The 15,929-nt window shown below is 40.0% G+C and overlaps 1 protein-coding gene across 1 annotated transcript in view; it reads right to left on the bottom strand.

The window, feature by feature from the left end:
• The window catches only part of itfg1 (integrin alpha FG-GAP repeat containing 1), a 137,880-nt gene that overhangs the window by 118,451 nt on the left and 3,500 nt on the right, over nt 1-15,929 (bottom strand). The window lies entirely within an intron of this gene.

Below are 15,929 nucleotides of genomic sequence, written 5' to 3'. Positions count from 1 at the left end.
GTTTGTTGTTAGCAAAATAAAATTAACTGAATTGAAAGGGTCAATTTGATTTTTTTGGAGGAAAATTTATCGTTTAGATTAATCGACTAATCGATAAAATAGTCGTCAGATTAATCGATAGAAAAATAGTCGTTAGTGGCAGCCCTACTTGCTGTATAGCCCCGCCAGGCCTATACAGCACTGGGGGAAACCCTGAATAACATCTGGGAAGTGGTGTGGGGAAGTTTGTTGTGTGCAACAAACAACGATAACACTGCTTTTTTTGTATCTTTTACCATGCAACTTCCCTTCTCTTCAACAATTATTTGGGCTCACCTGTAATCTATCCACCAAAGTGAGGCAGCAGAGGTGGTATCACAATTGAGCAGAGTGTTCAACTTTGTCTAACAGCATCATGCATTCCAATATATTCCAACGAATTGCCTGCCACATTAAATTTGTTAAAACTTAATTTTTTGAAAAAATTAGGGCATTGAAAAAGACTTTGCTGAAGGCATCACTGACGATTACTGGACATTTTCAATGCTTCAAGAAAGCAACATGACTTACTGATGAGCTATTGCATTTTCTAAGGAAAGATAATTGAAAATTTACACAAACCATCAGTTCTACCCAGGTCATCCAGTCCAAAAGTGAATTTTAAATTCCTACTCCATGCAGACACACAATCTTCTGCTGAAACAAAAGGGTAAATCTGCCTACACTTTCCAATCCTGCAACAAAACTACAGCACGTTAGACAATGACAGAACTGTCAGACAGACAGGATGAGTACAGAAGTGAAGGTAACACAAACAGGATTTTGATAAAAGGTGATTGCGAGGCCACACAGTAACATCAAGCAGGCACTGTGGCTGTCCTAGTATCATAACGAGCCACCAGTAATCCTGTTAGACCTGTATGATTGCTGCCAACCAACACGACCATCAAAGCCAGCTAATCCCATAAAGCCTCGGCTCAGAAGTAAAAGACGAGCAGGAACAGAGCTGAAATGTTGCAAACTGCCAAGATGGCCTGAATCAAAGGATTCATGAGGCCTGATTATCTCTTCCAAACTATTCCTTTGAAATCATTTAATTTGCATAATTTTAGGGCTAGATTCACATTTGCCATCATTCCAAAAAAGCTGTTCCCAGACAGCTGCTACATTTTTTTCTGCAAAAGTGGCGCAATTTTAGCAAAATTTCTTTGGTCATTACAGTACAGTGATTCGCACTGACACACTCTCAAAGCAACGAGGATCCCTGGGTTTGAATACTGGTTTTTCTGGGCTCTTCTGTGTGAAGTCTGCTTGTCCTTCCAGTTTTACTTTTCTCTGCCTTCCTCCCACCGGCCTATACCATGCAGGGCAGGAAAATTGCCCTTGAATGTATGGCTACATACACTATAATATGTTTTAGCTTTCACACTAAAATAATCTCCTTCCAGTTCAGCGCAGTATCAGAAGTAATCTCCATCCATAACACATCTTAAAATGCATATCACTATTGACAAACAGAGAGTATGCATATACCGCGTAAACAGGAAGCTGATTGTCTACCTGCGGCTGGTTGCAGAAAATAGTATGAACTAGGAATAAAAACAGCAAAAAGCTTAGCATTCTCTGTTGGTGTAAGTCGTTGTTGTAAGGACCAATCAGACAGACAAAAACCAGTCCAGCAGTGTTTTCTCCAAAGTAGTGGGAACACCAGGTGTAAATGTAGCAAGAGTGTTTTATTTTAAAACAAAAACACATTCATGTGGATGTAGCCTAAGTGTCACCCATGGTGTAACCTGCGTCTCCAATAGTGTCAGCTGGGATTGGCTACAGCCTCCCTGTGACCCTCAATTGATAAGCAGCATAGCTGATGGATAGATGGTTGAATGGATGTGGATTACTCCCTTCTTACACATGAAAGTCTGTGTTCAACCCTCTATTGAAACCATGGGTACTGCTGTGATTTCATTAGAAAACCTGTCAACACAAATTCCTCAATCAAATACATTGTCCATTAAATACTACCACTTTTTGACATTGTTAAATGTTCTTTGTAATTGGCCTTATTCTGAACTTGTTTAATTTTTCTTTGTTTTTTCCCCCATTAATTTAGAGTTGAGCTACTGTGCAGTATGCTTTTTATACCTGTGCTTTGACAAGTCTTTATATTGCTACCAAAAATGTGGTTGTGTTTCTACCTGTAACTACACAGAACCGCAAATGATTTAAAAACACACACATCTTTGTGCAGCTAATGCAATTGTTCTGGATGCAGCTTCATGCATCGGTTTTATTTATACTCATGACAATCCAAACCTAGAACGACAGCACCGATCTGGCCCTCTGTCGCATGAGTACATAGACACATTTTAAGTATAAGCTAATACCGCTGTCATACTCAACCACTGGGAAAAGATGCATACATAATTGAGGTATATAAATGTGTTTGTGTGTGGGAGGGTGGGGTTGCATAACATCAACAGGGATTCAGAGCTCTAAGTGGTATGTCATGTCGCCGGGTAATTAAAGACATTCTAACTGTGAAGGCTGGAGCTGCAGCTACACAAGGCATCAGAAAGCACATGGCAAAGGGAGACAGAGAGAGAGAAAGCAAATAATACCAGATGCTAGGGTCACCCAGTTTTCAAGGTGCAGCTGAATGTAAAACAGGCTTACTAAACAGAATCACTACAAAGCAAAAGCATGCTCATCCTTTAATTGCTTATGAGGGAATCTATAATCACTTGATTATTTCTTTTGCGTTCTTCCACAGATTTTTCTCTCTTGTTGTATTTCATTTTCCCGAACAAAGACAATTCAAAAACGGCCACACCCATATGAACAAGTACATGATGAGCAATCGAGTACCACAAACACACAAACACTCACACTGTATGGCTGATTTCTGCACATTATTAAAATATTTGTGTGTGCATCTGCATGTGAATTACTTTGTCATCCGGTTGTGATCCAGCCAATCATCTTCAATCAACCGCTCCTTTCACACTAAGACAATAATTGCAAGTGTGACTGTTGCTAATAGCAGGGTGTTAAGAGCAACAGATGCTGCAGCTCAAGTACACTGAAACGAATAGCACAAGGTAAACTGCAACACAGAACTGAGATGATACTGTTCGTCTCTGTGCTGTTACTGTTCAAACTGATAGTCCATTTGCACAGGAGTAAATAAACGGTTTGTTTTTCGTCTTGGTAAGGAGTGCTTCTAGAATAAAAAAAAACACATTAGCGCTCATGATTTTAAGGATTTCTCAAAAGACCATTTCAATTGATCCTTGAGAGATTGAGGAGAGCACATTGGTGAGCATGAGAGAAAGAGAAACCTCAAGTAATTTCAACAAGTCAGTCAGGCAGGAGTCAATCCTGTGTTCTCTATTAACATTTCTGCTGCAAGCACGTGACATGTGTTTGGGATCATCAACGTGAAATGCAAGCTGGACTTGGAAAAGATCAGTGTATTGCAATTCCTAATTAAAAAATGTAAGTAAAGTGAGTTAATCCAAGTTAATACTGAGGTTTAGACTGCTGAAGAGAAGAGAAGAGAAGAGAAGAGAAGAGAAGAGAAGAGAAGAGAAGAGAAGAGAAGAGAAGAGAAGAGAAGAGAGCATGGGGAGATGAGTGGCCCTTGAGTTATTCATAGCCTCTCCATCAGATTTGTTAAGGGGATTGGAAGCAATTTAAAGGCCTCCGCTGACTGTTTGACTGGAGCAGCATTATGTCTCTCTATTCCATTATGTTGAGCCGCAGTGTGGGGATAAAGACCAGGCTTCCTATTAGCCTCTGTATAAACAGATAGGGTGATGCTAGGCGGGTGCTAAGACTCGGCGGAGCACGAGAACTCTGACATTGAGAAGAAAAGACAGCAGCAGGGGAGAGCCTGTACTATCTCCTTGTTTTGTCTCACTATCACTTTCCCTCTATCTTTGTCTCTCTGCACACGCTGACCCTCTTATCTGCAGCACTCGGTAGCCCAGGACAGTAGCATCATTGCTGTGGATCAAGAGTTTTGTGACTCAGGAGCTCAGACAGACAGAGAACAGTCACAGGTCTTTACCGAGGTTTGGTAAAGACCTGTGACTGTTCTCTACAGTGGTGCAACCTGATAGATAAGACTTATATCAGAAATTTTCTTTCACATGATTTGTCAGCTCAAAATAACGCCAGGCCTATATTTTAGAATTTGGCACTCAGAGCCACAATGAAGTCCCTAATTGATCATTAAACTTTCAAAAAGTTAAATGGGGGAACTTCAAATCCTGGTGTGATTTCACCTGACTGTGGTCATTTTTAGTGCACTGACTACCATCCTCCATCCGGTTATATTCTTTCATATGAAATCACATTATTAAAAGGGCTTTTGTGCGAGTTTTTGCAATTGACAATAATAGCAGAAAATATTAAATCTTAATTCTACTTAATTCCTCTCTTAGGCAAGCCGTGTCCAGGTGTAGGAAAGCAACCCTTGTTTTGCCTCAATTTCTATCACTTTTGTGTCTAACGTTCGGGGAAATTATTTGGAAAATTTGGTCCAGTCCTTTTCCAGAGTTTGCATTTCACACAGCAGGTGATTGTCCAAGGCAGATGCATTGACAACTTGAGTAAACATCCTGAACATGCAGGTTAGGGGTGGTGCCTGAAAAGCACTCAGTCATGAGAGTCATGAGTCATGAGTCAAACAAGTTCCATTCACATAACACTACAATCATCATACAAGATATAATTTGAATTCTTGTCAGAAAGTAGTCTGATCCCCTCACTTTTTGACCACTCAAAGTGCTTTCCAGTTTTGCCATCTATTCACACACACACATTCATACAGTGCATCTATGTGCAGCACTTTCTCTATCACTGTCGTCACAGCCGTCTGAAGCAATTTAGGGTTCAGCATCAAAAGTGTCCCAAGGACACTTTTGCATGCAGAAGGGGAGGAGGCAGGGATAGTACTGCAACCTGCTCTACTTCCTGAGCTATAGCCACACGCGAACAACAACATTGTACAATGTTTTTCAGTATTTTGTTGAGATAATATAATGTTGAACATAAACTTAAAGAGGCCCTGTGTTACAATGAAAACATTTGCTATAGGTGCACTCTTGGGACCAGAGGAGAGGCAGGGTATCCTCTTTTATTTCAAATGACAAATTGATTGTTCTTGTTGCCTCTCATCACAATAGCTTCCACATTGTACTGTAGAAAACCTTGTACAACTCTCCAATCTCCAAACCTCCATTTCTAGCATGTGCAGAGGTTTATCCTCCTTTTCGTCTGTTGATTTTGGCTTTAATGGTTTCCTTACTCTTTGTAAATATCACAATAATACTTTTAATCAGCCTCACGGTAGAAAAGCAAGTGAATTTCCTACATTCTGTGAAGTCCCGCCCCTCTCTATTCTGATTGGCTATAGTTCTATGTTTGGTTACAGTTATGGCAAAATGGTTGGAAAGCCAATCAAAGGCAGAGTGGGGAAGGATCTTTACAGAAGACATGGCAGTTTCGGATGAGGAAACTGATGACGCATATTCAGTGAGTCATTACAATATCATAAAAACCTTTTAAACTTCCCCTCTCCAATCTCTTCTTGTTTTCCTTTTCTTCTCCTCCTCCTTTAAGCACTTATCCAGTCCCTGTTCATTGTTTTTTTTTGTCTGGACAGGAAAATTTGAAGTGAACAACGAGAGTTACAGTAGCATTACATCCCCATCCTCGTACCTGTAAAAGCCCTTGCAGCAGCAGTAGCGGTGCTTTATGCAGGATGCAGTGCAGAGTAGATCTGACAGCCAGCACCATGGCTGCAGCATTAATGTCTGATCCACTGTGTGTGTTTGTGCATGTGCATGTGCACTGTCACTTCACTCATCATCACCACCCTCCAAGCTGGTTGGGTTAGGGTTAGCGTGTGTGTGAGCGCGTGCGTGTTGGTAGGGCAACATTAAGTGAATTTTATGACAAAAAAAAGGAAAAGTACAACATAGGAGGACAAAAAAAGCAACAAAAATTAGGAAAAAGAGATGGAGATAAGGGGAAACACTGTGATAATGTGATAGAAAAAAAGAGAGCAGGACAGACATAGACAGTGAGGCAGTGATACTCTCTTTTCGTCATGTCCCGAATGCCCCTGAGCAGGTTATTTGTTAGCCTGTTACTCAGTGAACAAGCTGTGACTCCTATCCCCCATTGGCTGTCAAAGAGACACACGTAGAAATTCACAAACACGCACACAAGCAGACACACAGTTGTATGCTCTATCCCCTCGGGGCTGCTGGGGAGATGGGCTGAAGGAAGGCTGCCATGCCCACTGATCTCATTGCGCTGTTTGTGGAAGTTAGGGGACAAATGTCCACTTTGTGTGTGTACTTAAGTTGCTCTGTGTGTCAGGGCGTTTGAATGAGTCTGACCGTAACGAGGAAAAATGAGAAGGATGAAAGCACAGAAAAATCTTTGCACTGGCACTTGTATCTTCTTGTGTATGTGTGTCTTGTGTATATTTGTCCATAGTCCTGCCATAACCCATCCTGCAGCATATCAGTCAAGTCCTCTGTGTTTGTCTGTTTGCATCGATTTGCTCCCTCCGTCTGTAACCCTCCGACTGATCCATGCCTCAGCTGGACAGCAAGAGGGCCTTTGGCATTCTGAGGGAATGCCACAGCCGTCACAAGTGAAACAGATACTTTGCCTCCAACAGATATTGTGGGTTGCAGCACTAACTTCAAGGCATTATGATTAGTCAAATATGCAGACCTTCAAGTCCAATCTATTGATATCTGCTGCCTGTTCCAATAACAAAAAACAAACTGATAAAGACAGAACTTTAGTTCTTCAAAACAAGCAAAACTACATCATTAACAATACTTCCAGTGATCACACAAGCTGATAATCCCATAGAGAACAAATCTGTTATAAATATCACCTGTAAACAGACAAACTCTTATTTGATGCTATAATAATGGTGTGAAACATCATGGGTGACAGCTGAGAGTTTGAGACTGTCTTGTGATTGGTTGAGCGTGTGCATATGCCGGTCCTCAGTAACACTTCTTCGTCCTCTGATCGCTACTGTGCCACATCTGGTTCCAAATTATGTCATTGGTGCAAAATGTCAGAATTCGTATCTAGGATATTTGGCTTCATTTTTGGATAGTGTGAGGAAGTGGAGACTCATCTATATATGCAGTCTATGCTCTAGTCAGTACTTAGTCTTAATAATGGCAGTTGCAGAAGAATCTGACACAGCTAAGTATATAAGTTTCCGAAGACCCCAAGGCTTCGCAAGTATAGGGGTTCTATTCACGAAACAAATGTGAATTGTACATTGGCAAAATTCTGATGGCATACAACAACAGCACAAGTGGAGAAATTCAGACTTTTCGAGCCCTACTGCATCTATAAGGTGGGCAGCAGGGATGCATGGAATACATAACACAAGTGTGGTGAGGTGCAGCATATAAACAAAAGGCTGTACCAGGACCTTGTATATCAGCATGACAGCGAGTAGTCTGCCCTGCAGCCTTCGGTAAAAAAAATAATATATACAGTATATATACATATATATGCCAGCATCTCCTCCAGGTCCTTTGTACCTGTAGGCTAGAATGGCCTGTGCAGACCTCTACATAAAACTATGTTTTAAGATAAGACTTAAAATATGATACTGTAGCTACACAATGTGTGTCTGCTACTGCCGGCGGAGCTGCTGGTTTATCTACTGCATTTCCTTCAATACAAGTTGGATTATGTACAAAACTAAATACCAGGACACTATGGTATATAGACATGCATCTTCCGGTCTGTTGATAACAATCAAAACAGAGAAATGTATCTTTCAGTTTTAATATTTATCTGCTAAATGTGACATATGTAACGTACTAAATGGTTGCAACAATTTCTTTATGAGTTTCTAAATAAAAGCACTCCAGAGTTTATGTTGACGGAATCCACTCTTTTGTTTGAAAATAGGTTTTAATTGTGAAATATTTGCAGGAGAGGAAGATGCATGGCTTCATATGTATCGTACTGGCATATATATTTGAGTACACAGGACTACATACAGTTTTATACAAGGACAAAGTCATAGTTATGGCCATATTCAAGGCAAAGCCTATGTTAAAACATTGTGCTGCAGTAGCAGGTCCTCTGCAAAAGACATATTGTTGAACTGAGAAGCTAAATATTGTGTACTGAACAGATGCTGTAAATATTAATTGATAATAATATAAGTGATTATACACTAATGAAAACAGAATTATATATTTTATATACATTTTCTGTCTATAAATCCTTCTAAATTCTCAACAACGGACCTTTAAAGTAATGAGTAACACCATGAAAAGACCAATATCAATATGGTTTCAATCCAAAATCATCTTAATTATTGGACCATTCTGAAGGGTCACAGCCATTCTGCCAATAAAGGTAAAGAGGCCATTAAAGCGGTGACAGCAATATTAAATAAAGCATCTATAATTTCTACTGCAGAAAATTATTATTGATTATATTTTTGTAATGTTCCCTCACAATGTTTTCAAGATGTTCCTCAAGATTTAGAGTGAAATGCACAATGTCAGAGTGTCCCTTTCAAAGGTGTGGGGCAGAGGGAATTGAGCAGGCTGGAGCCAAATCTTCACTGGCCACCTCTGCTGATATGTGGCCCTGTCCCTCTGCTAGTAAGGAAGCAGCCGACTGTGAAACGAGCTTTTCCAAACTTGTCCAAAGCCCACAGAGACGATTTACTATAGTGTCAAAAGACGGAGCAGAAGAAAAGCTTTAAAAATATATATATTACTGTACTGCTACCTTGTCGGCTGGGGGAGAACAGTCGGGATAAGACGTGCTATTACAGACACTTCACTTTTTAATGCAGTGAAATATGTCAGTCACTTTTGAACCCTCAGTTAAAATGTCTGACAAAGGCTGAGAGGTTGAGAGATTTCTTCAAACATGCTTTTCTCTTTATTATTTTCCCCATAGGCTACAACCTGGCTTGCTTAGTAACTCTGTTGTAACATTTTCAATAAAGAAAGAATGCTGTCCATCAATGTCATGGCAACCGCACTGTTTTACATGAATACCCTATTTCAATACCAATGTCACACACATACACAAAGCTTCACAATTTACAGCATAGAAACTGATGTAAACTCAGACATGCAACTTTATCTCTCACAAACACATACAGGAAAATCATTAAACTGTAGCAAACACCCTGATGTTTGTTCTGATGTTCAAACAGTCACATTAATACACCCACAGGCCTCCCGCACATAACCAACACACACAGACACTCAAGCACACAAATGCTCAGATAAATGCAGAATCCAGTATGGGAACAAAGTGAAAAGCTGAACAGAATAAATCCGTCTCTGAGCCAATATGTCGGCCTACTCCACACTGAGTGACTTCCACACTGATCCATCAAAACGACTCATTCACAAACATGGCAAAATACCCCAGCAGAGAATGGAGCTATGCTATTCCCGGAAAAAATAATCTCCTAAAACCATTACAGGGAACAACGTAGGTGCAGTAGCTACGGGGAGGATTATGGCCAAACCCTCTCAAAGACACAAACACACACATTTCATCCTATTTTGTTCAACACAACACTCTTTATGCTGCACTTGTGCGTCTATGTAAATAGAAACAGTTCACAAAACTCTTGTAACAAGCAAAGAAGAGCTTATTCTATGGACTGGAACAAACCGTGTACAGTTTATTTAAATGTGTGTGTGTGTGTGTGTGTGTGGATTTGAATGCGTGTTTGTGTGCCAACATCAAGAGCGACAATCATTGTATTACCACTGAATACAGTGATATGTCTGTGTCTATTTTTGTAAACTAATTTAATTTATAGAGGGCACAGTACAACATGGCATGCATGTGAAGAATCAGAACCTGTAGGTGAGAAGATGTTCGGGCCGGAAGACTGTTTTCAGTTTGACCAATCACGTTTGAGCAGATAAACATTCCGTGTGGAGAGCAAAAAAAAGGCAGAGCACATGGACTAAAATGCATCAGCTACTGGCTTTTTTATTTATCCGCATCATATGCTGTTTATAGAATTAGCCAAAATATTATCTAGACCTGAAACACTCAAAATAAAATGAAAAGCTGTTTGTGTTTAATGTGGAGAAACGTTTGACTTGTGTGATAAAGAAACTAGTCGGACTGTAAACACTGTACGGCCAACGGAGGACAGCACTTGGCCTGGATATCCGCTCTCTTAACCAGAATTACCCAAATATTGCCTATTGACCACAGGGGCTAATTCATCCTCAGAGGTGATGGACTCTGAGATTGCTCACAATGCAACAGGCTCATGTTTAACAAGTTAAATGTTTACCATTTTAATAATCTTAATTAAGTATTTTGCATGCCAGAACTACAAATTAAAATGTGATTGTGTGCTCCAAATTTGTATCCAGTCCAACCATATAAGGCAGATATTTTACTGGATATTGAAAAAAATACTAGTACTGACCATGATTGTCTCCAAATCAAAAAGGTATATGTGTCAAATATCATGGCAATCCATTGACAGAATATTTGTGTAGCTAAACCAGGGGATCGGTCATCCCATGGATAATGAATGTCTGTGCAATATTTATTTCAATAGGAATCCATTGAAAAGATGTTGAGATGTCATTTGTGACTGGAAACATTTATGGTAGACTGACAAGATCATTATCCATTGAGTCAAACTGTATGCATATCTCGAAACACATCGTTTTAACAAGACGTTGAAAGCAAAGACTACGGTCACAGTGCTGTGAGTATCAGAGAGAAAATGCTCTGCCTCATTTATTCCTATTATTCATTTATCTGCAAAAACACTCATGCTTACCAAAATAAACACGGCGTCTCTTTTGCCTGTTTGACGCTGCGCCAGCTTTCCTTGAGGCGGAGATGTTACAAACGAACCACACCTCAAAGGGCTGGCACATCGCACCAGGCGCCCCTTACATGCCTGTGAGCTCACTCCAAATCATTATAAATTGGGGGAAATTAGAACATAGGAACAGAAGCATATGCAACTGAAGTGTTAATGCAGATGTAGGCTACATGTGGCTGTGGTATCTGAGGCTTTAGCACCAGGAGATGTTCTTCTCTGCCTTGGAATGTGTACACTGAAAAGACAGTTGTTTAGATACTTGAAAACAAGCCCATCTACCAATTATGCCTTCTTTCCACACAAAGCTTTTCCCTCCACTGAAAACAGAGACTTCGAAAGCCCTCGCCACAGTGGATACATTTGTGTGGATGGGGAAACTTATCAAAAACACAATACATGGCTTTTAGAAAATGCCTCACTCTGCCATCCACATGTAAATGTAATCCCTGTTTAATCACTTATTTTTCTTGACCACCCTTGTTAGGTGTTCTCTTCCCCAACCACCATCACTACTGCATTATTAGTCAGACAATCAACAAACCACTCTGACACAGAGTTAGTTTAATTGGATGCTGCACACAGCATTACCATTCCGTTGCCTAGCAATGGAGCCTTATGCCAATATTCTTGTCTTTGAGCATGTTTTTCCCAAAATGGTTCTATAATTACTTTGCAATTACTACCATGTCTTTCTCAAAACAAGTTCTCATCGTGCTCGTCATTCCTGAATAGCCGTCCTCTTTCTGAACTGACATGATGTGATTCGGCACTTGTGAGCTACTATGATTCTGTGCAGACAGATCTAATACTGGGCTATACTCCCAATGTATATCAATCAAATAATAAGGACATCTCCTCTGGTCATTTGGCGATTTGACAATTACAAATGATCTTAGTACCAATTCACATCAGCCATCTTTTCTTAAAATGGAACATCCTGGCTGTCCTGCAAAAAGCTAATTGGCTGTCACTGTGGAGAAAAGTAACCTGAACAGAGCAATTACATCTACAAAGCAGTCAATGCTTTATGATGTTTTTGCTTTTGTGGTAAAAGACCAAGACATTATGGCAATATATTGTACATAGAACTTTATTTCATGGTAACATTGTTTCTAGGTGCCAACTAAAGATAAGCAGGTTTTTTTTAAATTCAGGTAGACCCAGTAAAAACAGATGATTGACTCATATCCCATTGCCATTAGAGAAGACTTCCTTTCTGGGGTTCTTCCACCGGTAATGCATGTTTGACATCATAAATGCATCAGAAACATAACAAACAACAGAAAAAAGCCCCATGGAGAGCACTGACAATGGAGCACTTTTCGATTTTTTACTACAGTCCCTCTTTCAAACCAAACGGTGACTGAACAATTTTGGATCACTTAGAAGTTCAATGCTTGTCATAATGTTACGCCAGAAAAGGTGCAGGGTCAGCACTGATATAGAAGAAAACGAGTGAATGCCAATTGTATTGATTTCCACTGCAGACAAAAGCCAGAAGTTAGCGGGTGTAAGTGTATTTTTCTTTTACCACTGGGAAAGTAACTTTAAAGAGGAAAATCAGTGAGTCTGCGAGGACTGCAATCCATCTTCTAAACTTCTGTTACATGCATTTAACTCTTCCTCTCTCCTGCCTTTCTTTATAGTCTTATGACTCCTTTCACTGAGTATATTTTCTTGAATCAAGAACAAAAGTAATTGAATGAGCACCAACAAAAATTACCTTCTGTAGAGGCCTTAAATGTGTGAGCACAGAGGCAAAAATAATAACTTGTTTTTGCAACAAAACAGCATCAACTCAAGGCTGTAATGAATGCTTTGCTGTTACAGACAGTGGCTGGAGGAGGATGATAGCAACAAAAGAGATTAGGAGCCATATGCAGTGTGCCGCTGCCAGGTTGGTTAACTGGAGAGTCCGTAGTGGGCCAAAGAAGGCCTTGACGGCAGCCAGGAAATAATTCCAGACTTTCCTTCATTGAAAGCGAGTTCAGACCTTAGTGAGGTCAGCCAGTACACTATCAAAGGACTGTTTACAGCTATGACACTGGTCTGAGATTGGAGTTGGAAACAGCCCTGAAACTCCTTGGACTGCACTGACAAAACACCTCACTGTATTACTTTAGTAGCAGGTGCAAAAGTGAACACTCAGGACTTCTCGACAAAAAAACTATGCATAAAAATTACGTGAAGTAAGGTGTGACCTTTTCAGACACCAGAATTTGCTGAGAATCCCCTCCCATCGCCAGGTCAGTTTTTCACCCATGGGGAATTATACTTGATTTCACGAACGTGCTAGCAACTTTCTCATCTCGCTGTCTCGCCAGTTTAGCATTTTGCAAGATTTTTGCATTCTGCACTGTTGCTAGTTTTTTGCAAGATGCAAAAAGCATGTACACAAACGTGCATTGATCTTAACACGCCACTATCCTCAAGTTCAATACGCAGAAAAGGTGCTACAGTCAGTAGGCAGGCAGCCAAAATAAGGAAAAGAAGAAGAAATTAGGTCAATCACCTGAGTGTCATGTTTCCATCACTGCCAATCAGTGACAGAGCTGACAAAGACAGATGTTACTGGGTGTTCATTTTTTTTTTTGGCCAGTGGAAGAGGGGGCTTATGATTCCAACTTGAATTAATATTAAACTTACTAACTAGCAGGCCACAGATTGTCTTCAAAACTGATCTTTCCCTGGATAAGCCGCACTGTGATGCTCCAGCAGGTGCTGCTTAGAGGAGCAGGTGGTCACAACAGACAGTGAGCTGAGCTGTGCTGAAGCCTTACCAAACGCCCTGCTCACCCGGCCCCTCCCACCCTTCCTCTGCTCTTTATCGTTCCATCCATCCTTTTCTTTCAGACCATTCATCCAACCATTCATCCTCTCAACTACTCAGCTTAATTTCTCCCTCACTTCCTGCATACTCTCCTCTTCTCTCTGGCGCCAAGCCTCCATCTGCATCCCCTTACAGACAGTGGCAGCCAAGGAGTCTGACATCCACCAGATGTACAGTGGGTTGTTTTTTTCACGTGTTTTGCTCCTCAGGCTGTTAGTCATGTAGCACATTAACCCACAGAAGACTGAAAATAAGGATTTTATCATCACTTTTAATGACTGTATGTAAAGATGGATGACATGACAGCTCCCCAACAGAGAAGCCACTTGTCCTCTCCCTGCTGGCGGGCTGCAGTATAGGTCATATCCCTCTTCTTCTGCATGTTAGTGGATGGGACGTGGGCCAAGACTTAAGTCGACAAAAGAATACATAAAATACTTATTTCTCAAAGATGGTTTGAATACCTTTTTACTTCAATATAAACCAGGCAAAATGACTCAGTTGACACTGAGACTGACTCATGATTGGTCAATTGTATGCATTCTAGGGGCCTCACTATCACAGCTCCATCTCCTGACCAGTACTGCACAGACACTGGCTACAGCCAAAATGGCAATGTTAACATCTGTGATGTTTTACCTTCATTTCCGGAAGGTGAGATCTGATTTCTGAAAGAAACATAATTCCAGCTTTTTTAAATGTAATGCTTCATCTGCATTAACTGTAAGTTTGTCTGCACTTGCTGTAGCTCTAAATGATGCCATTGACCAAATATGACAGCTATTGTACATTACGGGATATTTTGGGTTAATATCTGGGTAGTGGTATTCTCCATCTTCATGTGCCGTCTCTGGGTGGGATTTAGTCTTTAAAATAAGCATGACCTTCAACCATATGAACGGTCTCTCTAACTAATTCATTGAGGTTGATAGATAATAATGCATTTATCCAAAACACAAACATATATTGTGTATATGTCTGGGAGTCGGAGGACGGGGATATCAGTAGTCCATATTTATATCAAGAAAAGGATGTCAGAGGTGATTTCTTACAGCAGACAAAAGCAAAAGAAAGTAGACAGCTGACAAGCAGAACAACACTCTGACTGACAGATGAGTTGCAGTGAATTAATTTAGTACAAACCAGTGATGTACGACTAACACATCCAATCTCTTTTCAAACAAACAAAAAACAACAACCAAAATATTGCAACCATTATTTCTTTTCTTCAGTCTCTCTCAAAAAGTGCGTTTTTGACACTCTCCTAATCCCAATAGATTGTATTAAATATGAATATAAATCAGCTCTGGTTAAACTGTGACAGCCCTGGGAAAAAGAGATACCTGCAGTGAGTATGACATGACTAAATCCTCTCTGAATACCTTGAACACAAGGATTAGTTTCCAGAGGAAAGAAAAAATCCTACCATAAGTCTAAGTGACAGCGCTACACTTAGTGGGCAGGGCAGGAGCGAGATGCTGTAAAACAAGAACGAGATGATTTCTCCATTCACTGGTTAAGAAAATGGCTCTTCCCTTCTCTATAAGACAACTTGAAAAATGTTGGCATAGAACATATGTTTCGATCTCTGTCTGGTTGCTGAAGTTCTTATAGAGGAGCATGAGAAACTTTGTGGAAGTCACTTCATGAAGCAACGTTTGTGTATTTGCATTAGGATTAAAGCGTCATCACTTCATGTTTCCTATTGAGATCAGCATGTTCTGGGGCAGAATTTATAAACCAGACAGCAACAGAAAATTAGGAAATCATTTCACCGACAAATACCCGGATTTGATAAAAGAAGGAGATCATGGATTTTTGTGTCGCATTAGAAATAATGTTTTACTCATAATGGCAATTTCCAATAAGCACGTACTTTATGCAACAGTTACAGCTCCGAAAATGCTTGAGTTTGAAGAAATTGCAAATGAGCTGCTAATTCAAACACCATAATTATAAGTTAAAAAAAACAATAAAGAATTTTTGGATTGGAAATTGTTCTTTACAATATAATTTGTACATAGTTTCACTAATTCAAAATCATTTTCATAAGCTCAATTAACAATGTTTGATGACCAAATGTATTATTTATATAAATAAAAATATAGGGAGGAGTAGTCACATGCTTTTGTACAGTTTATCAGGAAGGATGAGCAATATATAGCAAATATAACACCATGCATGATATTTAAAGCAAACAGGAAACAGGTCATTAGTCAA

Source organism: Limanda limanda, chromosome 3 (assembly GCF_963576545.1).
Source record: "Limanda limanda chromosome 3, fLimLim1.1, whole genome shotgun sequence".
Lineage (NCBI taxonomy): Eukaryota > Metazoa > Chordata > Actinopteri > Pleuronectiformes > Pleuronectidae > Limanda > Limanda limanda.
Note: the sequence above shows the minus strand (reverse complement) of the source record. Positions and strands in the feature narration are given on the sequence as shown.